This window comes from Centruroides sculpturatus, unplaced genomic scaffold (genome assembly GCF_000671375.1).
Source record: "Centruroides sculpturatus isolate CEXI.00-Female unplaced genomic scaffold, Cexi_2.0 scaffold15, whole genome shotgun sequence".
NCBI classification, from domain to species: Eukaryota; Metazoa; Arthropoda; class Arachnida; order Scorpiones; family Buthidae; genus Centruroides; species Centruroides sculpturatus.
The window spans coordinates 1,383,286-1,394,874 of NW_019384585.1; positions in this window are offsets into that span (position 1 = coordinate 1,383,286).

Genomic DNA, 11,589 nt, shown 5'->3' on the forward strand with positions numbered 1-11,589 from the left:
GCTCGATAAAGGAAATCTTGAGGTATTATCAGAAAGTGACTGATTTTATTGAAAAGAAACATCCCAAAAAGGTTCACACTGGTCGTATTGCTGCTCGGAGTAATGACATTTGCCTAAGTCATTTTAGAAACATTTTAAAAAGTAGGCAAAGCCAAACCTCTATGGATAGATATTTTACCAAGCGACCTCTATCCAGTGAAAGTGCTGGTGGAAATGAAGGAAAGAAAACAAAAAGCAGCGAATAAAAATTAAAAAAGAAAAAAATAATAATAATAAAGAATTAGTGTTGTTTTATAAGTTATTTTTAAGTTCTTGTTACATTATGTTATGTAAGTTAAGTTTTTAGTATCATTTCCCTTCTCCCTCTTCCGCCACCAGTTTACACCTTCACCGTCGTCTATCTCAAAGGTAAAGTGCAAATAAAACTACATTTTTAAAATCAATTATCATTCTATTATGGTTATTTATATATTTAGAACTACAAAATGCATTTTTCAGTGTTTTCCTTACTATACATAAATTTTTCTTAATGCACTGCTTAGCTTTAATTTGGGTGTGTTTTGGTGTTGGAACGAATTATTTGGTTTTACATGTAATCGTATGGGGAAAAATGATTCATCTTACGACATTTTCATGATACGATCTCAGTTTCGGAACGAATTAATTTCGTATCCTGAGGTACCACTGTATAGCTTTGTAAAGAAACGTACATAAAAATAACATAAAATATTCTTTACTTTTTAAATATTAAAACAATCCACTTAGTTAAAATTGCTCCCTACCAGTGGCTCACGGATGGAATCAGAGACGATCTTGGTAGGTATGCAGTGTGTGCATGCCAAGATCGTCTCTGATTCCGAGGGTGCCAATACTGGTTAATGTCAAATGCCTCTTTTGTCGCATCACTAATATATCTCAAAGAACGCGTCAGGGTTATTGTACATTTTAAACGTTTCTCGCATAGCTGTAAAAATCTAAATATGTTAAACTTAATAGATTGTCCGTCATTCGTTTTCTAACTAATTCGTTTTAGGACCAAGTGTCCTCAGAAATTTCCAAAATTTACAACTTTTCGGTCACTGTCATTGAACTGGAAAAATTAGTCTTTATTACATCTAATATGACGAAAAAATCAGTCACCATTGTACTCGGCTAGAGTTTGGTTCGGTTAAGCTTTTGTTTAAGTAAAATTCCGGATCTTTCAGCAGGGTTTTATTTATAACCAGTTACTTTGTACTTGAATATTTGTAGTCTTGGGAAAGAAGTGGAAAGACAATTTTTTATGACAACGGATACATAAATCGTAAATTTAAGGAAAATAAATTCTAGGACTTTATTGTACCTTGTGCATCTCATTCATTACACTTAGTTGTAAATGATAATAATTAATTTTTTAACATTTTATAAGGATTGTACACTCTTTTTCTGCATCCCCTTATAGATGGGTCATACTAAATGGTAATATCACTAGTTTAACATTGAAATCTGTAAGTAATACAAGATGAGAGAGCAGAATAAATATATCAAATATTTTAATGAATTTTTTTTAAAACTCCTGTTAATTATACAGAATTATCATAAAAACATACCAGTAAACTCCTATCGGTTGAATTAAGTTAAAAATCTACTCGCGATTCGCATAATGGGGCGAGGGCGGCCAAATATCTAGCACGCAGGCGGCTAACAGCCCAGAACCGGTCCTGGATAGAATCATTATGTATGTAGCTTTTACCAGCTAAACCGCGTGAGGTTGGTGCTCTGTAAAGCGCATGCACAAATGTGTATAATCTGGCTGCTTTACACCATTCAGATATTTTCGCCGTGGAAGCTGTCTCCTATTCGACAATACGGCGCATTCATTCCGCCACTGATATTCGAATATACAATAGTAATCTTATCGTTTTTTTCACGTGTAGTATAGAGATTTGTAATAAGATACATAATGTGGTTATAATAAAATATTAAGGACGGCATGCCACTGTTGTAAACATCCTGTACTGTATAACCTCGATTATCCAGACCTCTATTATCCGGATTTTCGATTATCCGGATTGTTCAAAATAAACAAAAATTTTACGAATTTGCTGATTTGCACTTGGCGAATTACGACACTGTTTATGCACGTGATGGAATGCATAACATTTTTTGTTTCAACAACGTCTCACCTGGCACAGTGGTCGTAAACTCTTAAATATATTTTACGTAGTAATAAAAATGTAACTTGACATACGTATTTATAAATAATTTATATTCAAATTACATCATTTCTATGACCAAAGGCAGCGTAAGGCATGAACGACGTGGGCCACCGCCTATGCCTCGCGGTCCGAAGGACCTCGCGCCTCAAAGGTTTATGCATTACTTAAAAGCCATGAACGTGACGAAAAAATTTTACTCGTCATAAAACGATAAATAGTTTATCAAATTTTTATTCATAAAAATGCAGTTTTAACTGCTTTTTATTTTATAAAATCCGTCTTCTTGCGCCACCAGAGGGCCTTTTAAACAATAGGTAGTCTGTTAGCGTTGGTCAGTAGTAGTCCAAATTCAATACGAACGTTTGTTTCTTGAAAATTTGATAACGATTTAAATACAGTATTTACTTTTAATATTACCGATATGTCATCGAAAAGGAAACGTGTTGTATTATCATTAAGAGACAAATTAAAGTATTTGTTTCGATTATACGGATTTTTCCTTATACGGACTACCTTCATCCCCAATTAGTCCGGATAATCGAGGTTCTACTGTATTAGAATTCGAATTATAAAGAAAGGTTATTGTGTAATACTCGATCCCAAATGTACTCTGGACAAATAAGACAATTCCTAATACAAAGAACGTTATGGATATTATGTAACCTCGAGCGGGGTCATTCTTTCTCAAAACATAGATATGGCCCGATGACATAAGAATAAACCATTACTCCAGCAAACATTACAGAATAAATCTGTAAAATTAAAGTTTAAATATTATAATAAATATCATGAACATATTTTACATATTAATTAACTTATCTATTGATAAATAATCGAATTAAAATTCAAAATATCATGAACTTAATGGAAAATCTTCTAACATTATAAAAATAACTTCATAATATATTTAATATGCAACAGAGAGAGAGACTGAAACGAACATTACGTTCAAAGTCATGTAACCGTTAAACATTCTAATCGGAACCTTTAATATGAAAAACGTAAACAACCGCAAGTTGTTTCGCTACCTTCTTATAAAGCTATTAGCGATCGGACAAATATAAGATCCAAATAACATCCGCAGAGACAGTAAACATCCTACTCAAACAGATGCCCCACAGTGAGGAAGTGCAGTGCATTCAAATCGGTCAGTCCACATCCGGCAAATGAAAACGACCCGGAAACCAACAACAAGGTCAATAGTAAAGAGGGGTAAACTGAATGAATGGATGGGCTACACATTGAAAGGGGACGAGAAAAGAAGAAAAGAGCGAAAGAAGAAACAAAACCGGACACAGATCTGGAAATAAGTGAACGTTCTTCTAGAAGTGCGTGAAGGACAGAAAATTTGAAATTAGTAAATCTCCCAGTCAAATCGACTGGGGATTTAGAAAATACGAAATCGCAAAGAAAAGAACATGTGGCCTGGTAATTCTGAATTTAAGTTCAACTATGTGATAAACATAGCTATTTGGAAAGAAATTCGGACATATATTCTAAATATCTTTACAGAAAGTTAAAACTTGCACAGTTCTCTCAATAAAAAGAAGTAAATAAATAAAAATGAGAATTACATGTTACATCAGAAGTGCTCAAGTATTGCTCGGGTCTCATTACTTTAAATAGTAAAATATGGTAAATAAAAAATAAAATTTTTTCTCATAAAACAAAGAAATACAATGGAATTTGTATATGTTTTGAAGGTTCTTTACTATAGGACTTACGTAAAAATAATACGTTTTATTAGTCATGTGATAGGCTAACACATGACTAATAAAACTTTCCACAAAAATTATTTTTAACGAGCTCCTTATTCATTGCATACTTAAATCACATCCATTTCGTTCTATATACAAAATTTGTTGCTTTAAAAAACGTAAAATTTTAATTATGTAAAAATTATAGTGTTTGAATAAAACAGAAAATCAATTATTTCAGTTTAATAATGATAAATGTAAAGTCGACAAATCTGCTTACTAAAAACATCTAAAGCATTTAATAATTAAGAACGTTTTCTGCCTTTATTAGGTCATTCTCAGCTAACGAAGAAAGGAATACCTTTAAATCTCTTTTAACGTAGAATAGATTTTTAAATTCACCAATTATCAAACAGAATTTTTACAACATATTGATATTAAATATTAACGACAATTGATATTAAATATAATTTTTAATCCTCAAATAAACTCATTATTTTATTAAAACTTACAAAAATCCGTGAATCCTGTATTCTCTCCTACAGTTTTCTAATTGAGCGGCATCCCGCCATTAATTACATTGGTATGTTTAGAGAAAATATCAGTATAAGTATACCTCTGTTCTAACAAACGAATTGTAGTGTTCTCATTTTAAATATTAGAACAGGATTGTTACAAGCAACTCTAACTTTAGTATCATGAGTTCATTGTGTAAAACTGACCATCTAACGTTACGATGTAAATCTCAGCATTATTTACTATAGCCTACTAATCTTATCTCTGTCTGACCTACTCAATTGCATTAGAGCGCAGCCGCACGTGTAATGTTAAAGTGCCAACTTTGATCCTTAATATCCCCAAGACCAGTGAATCGATTTGGATGAAATTTAAAATATTTAGTGTCCGCTATGAGCACAATGGATGTCTTAAATTTTGAAAACATTCGTTGGATCATTTTGGACGCAAGTGGCATTTTGTCGCTTAGAATTACAAGAGAAAACAGAAACACCAAGCTACCGAACAATCTAGGAGTCTGCGTTAATAGTTTTTCTAGAGTTGACCACCCCTTACGTGGTCCTGTTGAATAGTTTGTTGAAAAATATTGAGTATTTATAAAATAAAGGCCCTTTTTTTTAATTTTAACATATTATTGGTCAATTAACTATCACTTGACATGTAGCCCTCCCTCCGGGTTTTTTTCTTTTTTTCCAAATCTCCGCGTTTTGAGACCTTTTGTCTGTATATAGAAGATAGAATGTTTCTATCTCTGTTCTTACCTTTATGGTCGATCTACATCACATTTTTTATACTTATTCTCTGGGACCCTGAGGAAAATATAGAGTTTCATGAAGTCTGGATGTCCCACTCTTCTCTGATTTGATCTGTTCGACCTTTCGTGATAAACGTAACAAGGGAAAGGCTAAAATAAGCAAACTTGTAATATATTGATAGTTTTCATTTTAACGTTTATCCTTATTAGTTTTTGGCCGGGAAATACCGTACAAATTTGCTAATTAGTAATAAAAACAAATGATTATGAACTCTAATAAAAATACAATTTTTAAAAATATCTTTATATTTTAAAGTATTTAAAACTAATTTGAATATTTCTAAAAACTCGTACAAGTACTCGCATTTTATTGCGGAGGCGTAGTCTTAAAAGAAAAGTCGTCTCCGTATTTGTGAATTTTTGTGGACTGTCGTTGGAGTGTTAAAACCACGGAAGAGAAACGAAGGCAAAGTTCTACTTTGTGTATACGTAATATTTTTATTTGTGTTTATTAAATGTAAATACCGTCGGCCATATATTCTTTTAATTTGTAACTCAAATAATTCTTATTTTTTAAAGCGGTCCACACGCAACATATTATCGAAATTTTTGTCTATTCAGTCAAAACGTATCAGCTAAAACGTTGCGCATGGACAGCGAAACAAAGAATTTGTATGAAGTAAATGAAGATGAAGATCACGCCAGAAGACGGATGAGAAAAGCATCGTTTTCTGACAAAACCAAAGGCAAGTAATTGTGGGCAGATGCTCGTTATGTTTTCGCTGTTATTCATAACCTACGTTACCACTTGTATGATATAAGTAAGTTATTGTATGCTGTTACCAAAGTTATCACATTTTTAACCAAAAATTATTCCAAAAGTTTGTAGACGTGAGAGTTGGTAATGTATTGACTGATTACTGATGTGGTTTGACTATTTGTATGTTTAATACAAATTACTTAATAAAATCAGCTGCATATTTAATTTTATGAGAACAACAAACATCGTCAGAGAAAAAAATCGTTGGTGTTAGTTTAAGAATTAGTTCGAGTTTCTAACATTACAGGCAAAAAATTTGCTTTTCTTCGCAATTGCACCCTCTGGTATCTTGAAACGCATAAGCATCCTGTATCTTGAAACATTGTTTGTATTCAGTATCTGAAAATATATTTCCCATTATTTTTTAGATAAAAATGTCAAGCAGTAAATCTGTATCAAGAGGTCAACAATAGATGAAGGAACCTTGAAAACGGCTTATGAAGCCGTTATAGACCTTTCAGTGTGCGTGGCTCGTTCACATCTTTATAATGCTATTTCAAATGGTAAAATACCTAGCAAGGAGTTACATAACTTTCCCAGCAAGAGTTAAAAATTATGTGCGGTGCCATCTGTTATGAGAATTTATTTTTAAAAATGTTTATATTATTAATTTTTATAAAATGGCAAATAGCTCATTTTGGGGTTTTTTTTATTTTATTTTTAAAAAGGTTTTATTATAACGATTCTAAATTCACGATGCAAATTTTATCAGCCATCGGGAATTTGATAAACAGTCATTAAAATTTTTTTCCAAGTTTCAAGAAGTGAAGAATATATTACATCCCTACAAAGTTCAGAAAGTCTCACAAATACTTTGCCTTTGGCTACTTCTTCTTTAAATTTAATTGTAATTGAATACAAGAATATTGCCGATTTTATGGTTTATAATTTTTAATTAATATATATTAATATCGGAGTTGTACTATCGAAGAATCGGTATATATATATATATACCGATTCTTCGATAGTACAACCCCGATATAGCGGATTTCGGAAACAAAAGACTAAATCTGATACACGTATCTGAGTAGAAATACAGTACAATATTGTGGCTGTTAGTACGCGAAATGTCCGCTACGTCGCGTGTCGGTAGCTCCACGATGTTTGTTTTCCTAGCATTTTTCGTATTATAGTGTCTTATAAAACTAGTTTTGTATGTGACAATGATATCTTCGGATACAAAATACAATTCGCATTTTGGACACGTTTATATACAGTAATTTGATCGAACTTAAATAAATACATGATGAAAATGACGTTATTTAGTGTATGATTTAAAAAAAACATGGTTAATTAATGAATCATTCACAGTCAAAAATTTCCTGCTTTTTCTTAATAAACTAAATTAATATAAAATAATAAAATTAGTATTTAAAAAATTTTTATATTGTAACGTTCTTTGAAATTTTTTAGATGTTGTGTGCTGCCATCTATCGAGAATATATTATATTATAATATTTTGAATTGAAAGAAGCAATTATATAAAAGAGGAAATAAATTAATTTATCAGAATTAAAGAGAATTAAATAAATAGTAGAAATATAGTGACACTTAGTATGTATAAATTGCATAAGTTTAAATTATGTTGTAACTGGATATATTAGTCTTTTAAATAGAAAAGGGAAAACTTCAACAATATAATTTTTCATACGAATTCTTCCTTAAAATAATATATAAATGTTTTTATTATTATTGATATTTAATATGCATTTACTTTTCTCATTTTAAATTCATTCTCACTCATGAGGAGGCGCTATCGTGGCACGAGAAGACTGCTTATTAAACCTCGAATTGTTTTATTAATGTCGTTAAAGAAATTTTTTCAAAATATTTTAAAATAAAAATTATACCGAAATAACCAACGATCGCCTGAAATATCAGGCTAAAATTTGGCTAATTAAATGATTATTATAAAGCAATTTGTCACTAGAGGAGGCGTTAGGCGCCATCTCTTGATTAAATTAATTCTAATTATAAAATTATAATTATTAATTTAATCAAGAGAGGGCGCTTAACTTCTTCCTTTAGTGTCAAATTGGTTTATAATAATCATTTCATTAGCCAAATTCTAGCCCTATCTTTCAGGCAAAACTGAAATATGCTTCTTTATTAATAAAAGGATCTTAAAGTGTCTTTAAAATGTCTTATAGATTTTGTTTTTCTTAGTAAAATAACTTTATTTTATAAATTAACCGAACCACTACAGATCCCTAAGATTTCTCAGGACCCAGAGAAAAATCACGCAGCTTCCCCTGATTAGTGTAGTATAGTGATGAGCATCATTTTATGGATGCGGGCCTCGAGTGAACTTCGTAGTCTTCCGGTAGATGCAATTTTTTTCTTATGGAATTGCAAGCTTTAAGCTTGCTGAATATTAACATGTACCATAACCAGTAGTGTTTTGCTAAAAAAAAAAAAAAAAAAAAAGTTGTCAGGTTGAGGGATTAATCCCTCGGCGTAGGGCGTTTTCACTGAAAACGGATTGAAAAAATTTCTTAGAATAAAACATACGGATTTTTACAATGTCTTTTTTTAATCCCAAAGAAGGAAACGCAACTCTGCAGAACTTGGTTTGGCAGAATCAAAAAAGTCAAAGATTAATTATTAAAATTTCCTTTTGATTTAACGCGCAACAAAAACTCAACGATTGACCTTTCATTATTTTACTCTTTTTATTACAAAGAGTGCGATTTTTAGAGAAATTCGAAATGTTTTTTTTTTACTATAACACTACAACGAATAAAACATGTTTATAACATTTTAAAAACTTCCTGTGGACATTATTTCTAACTTAGAAAACGACAATCGACAATGATGCTGTTAGTTAGTGTTAAAAAAGCAGTTTGTTGAGTTATTTTTAACAGAAATCACTTCTGTCAACTTTTGTTAACGTTTTTCGATAATATACCGTACTTCAGTGCTTTAATTACATTACAAATTACACGATTTTCTATTTAAAAGCTTGATAGTATTTTGCACATTAATTGGTTTCTGAATTTGTAATGAGAGAGGCTTTTTAAGTCTATAAACAATTTTTTACATAGGCTGAAAAAGATTTTTGTTTCCTACAACCTGACAGCATTAACTAGAACAACGTAGAAATACATCAAAGGTAAAAAAGTACGTTAAAAATCGGAAGAAATAAGAAATTACAGGCATCCTCAAAGTACTGTGTAAATTCCATAACGCGCTCCGTCTCCGGAAAGAAGTGCCTCGAACATTATTTCGGTTCATTCCCGATCCAAAACATCCCTATTTATAAGGACCAGTGCACTAGGCAGAACCGTGGAGCGTTTGTATAAAGCTCGGAGATAGACCGTGCTCCCTTTTGTTTTTTAGCGAGTCTCTTTTTCTTTTCTTTCTTTCTTTTTTTTTAATGAAAAATGAAACACTTAAGTTAATAAACACTAGAATGTTTATTAACATTCTAGTGTTATTAAGTTAATAAACACTAGAATGTTTATTAACTTAATAAAAAGCAGTTTTAAATAGTTTATTTTTTGCAGAAAAAATAACATTAATTTACAGAGGTAAGAACTACTATGGACCGCTAAGTTTTGTCCGAGCTTGGGGAAAAGTCCCTGCTTTCCCCTTTTGACGGTCCTGACACTAGGTACCAAAATAATAAAAGCTAATGATATGAAAATTAGTCGTATATAGTTTTATCTCATCTTTTTACTGATAATATTTAGTTGTATGTTCTTTGTCCTTTGTCACGAATATCAGCATAATTAGGGTTGCATAACGGCACGAAGCAGAAAATAGGGAAAAAATTACAATTTCCAAATTCCGGACCTCCTATTAGGACGTCACGGTATGACTCAAGTGACTCGTGTAGCACTTGAGGTCTCTGCAATGTTTTCTTTCATTGGACACTATTGATTACTCTGCAAGTCATCCAGTAATTATATTAAAAAATAATAAAATGACATAACTAAGAAATAAATTTTCGTAGTTTACGTGTATAACAGCAAACCTCTTATAAACAGTTTACAACTTCAAGAATAGCGCCACATGTTTGTAATTATTTAAAATTAAATATATTTCTCCTTTTTCTGTTAGTATTTATTTCTTAATATCGTTCTTCATCTAAAATTCTATTGATGAATATTGATGAAAGAATAAATCGTATTATCCTACACTATATCGTAAAATATCCTTGAATTGTTGAGAGTTGGAAGTAGTTCATGTGTTCAGGTCATTGTGAAATTAGGTTTTGTATGTGAAAGATACAGTATAAAAATCTGTTTATAGTACATATGAAAACATACTTACTAACCTCAATTTTAAGAATTTTTTTGACAGGTAAGGTTTATTAAAGGTCATTTGTACTATTACTGATTATATGTTGAACAAACTAGTAGTAAATTCCAAACTAGTTACTGGAAATAAAAATATTACTTGAAAATTTTGATTAAACGAATAAATAATGACGATCCTTGGCTCAATTAGAAGTATTAAACGATGATGCAGCCAGATTAATAGCTAACTGATGATAACAGATACTTTGTTGATAATTTTACTGATAATTATTTAAATGATATTGTTCGATTGATGTTGAGAATTATTATTATTATTATATAAAACTAAATGCAAGAGTCGAGCTATGATGATAACATTTATATATATATATNAGAAATAGATAACAACCACAAGTTATATATATATAAATGTTATCATCATAGCTCGACTCTTATATATATATATATCATATATATATATATATTTATTTATTTATGCTGTAAATCTTGAAACGTACAAAAGTTATTGTGGAATAGATAGTGTGAGAATTTGATCGAAGCAATTATCGATTATTTTAAAATATTAATTAGTGTTTTTTTTATAAAATTACGAAGTTTAAAAAATATTTTATGAATTCAATTTTTATGAATACATATTTATAAATTACAATGATTATAATTAATGTATTATATTTATTTAAAATATAGACACTATGAATGATAAATGATGCAGTAAATGAGTGTTTTATAATCTTATAATAAAAAAAATTTTTATCCTTTTTCTGTGATATTTATTTTAATAAGTTTTTCGTATTTTTCATAAGTAATTGATATACAGTACACTATTTACTTATTACAATACATTATATCATTTACTTACTGTAAGCATTTATTAGGCAATATTATATAAGTGCTCGATAGGTTAAAGTATTCCTATGAAAAAATAAATGACCAATTATTACCAATGTAAATTTTATACACTGTGTCAATAATGGTTTACGTTTATAGCTTTAAGCTTTGAGTAATTTGAGTAATCTTTATTTCTCATATTAACAAGAAAGATCCGAAAATATGTATCGAGTTTCAAATGAATTTGACAAGTATGCATGTAAAATTGTTGATTTAATTAATAAATAGTTACTTGAACAAATTTTTTCAGTATATTGCAGGTATGGAATATAATTTGAACGATTTTTCTTAGAATTTATTTCTTCGTCTGAGTCGAGGTATGACTCTGAATTTACATCTTAAATATGTTTGTTAAGTATTCAAGTAAAATGTTTTATATAGAAAAGAAGTACTTGACAGAAGGATATTTGTTAAAAATTTAACACTTAAAAACTCAAAATTTTCAATATCATGT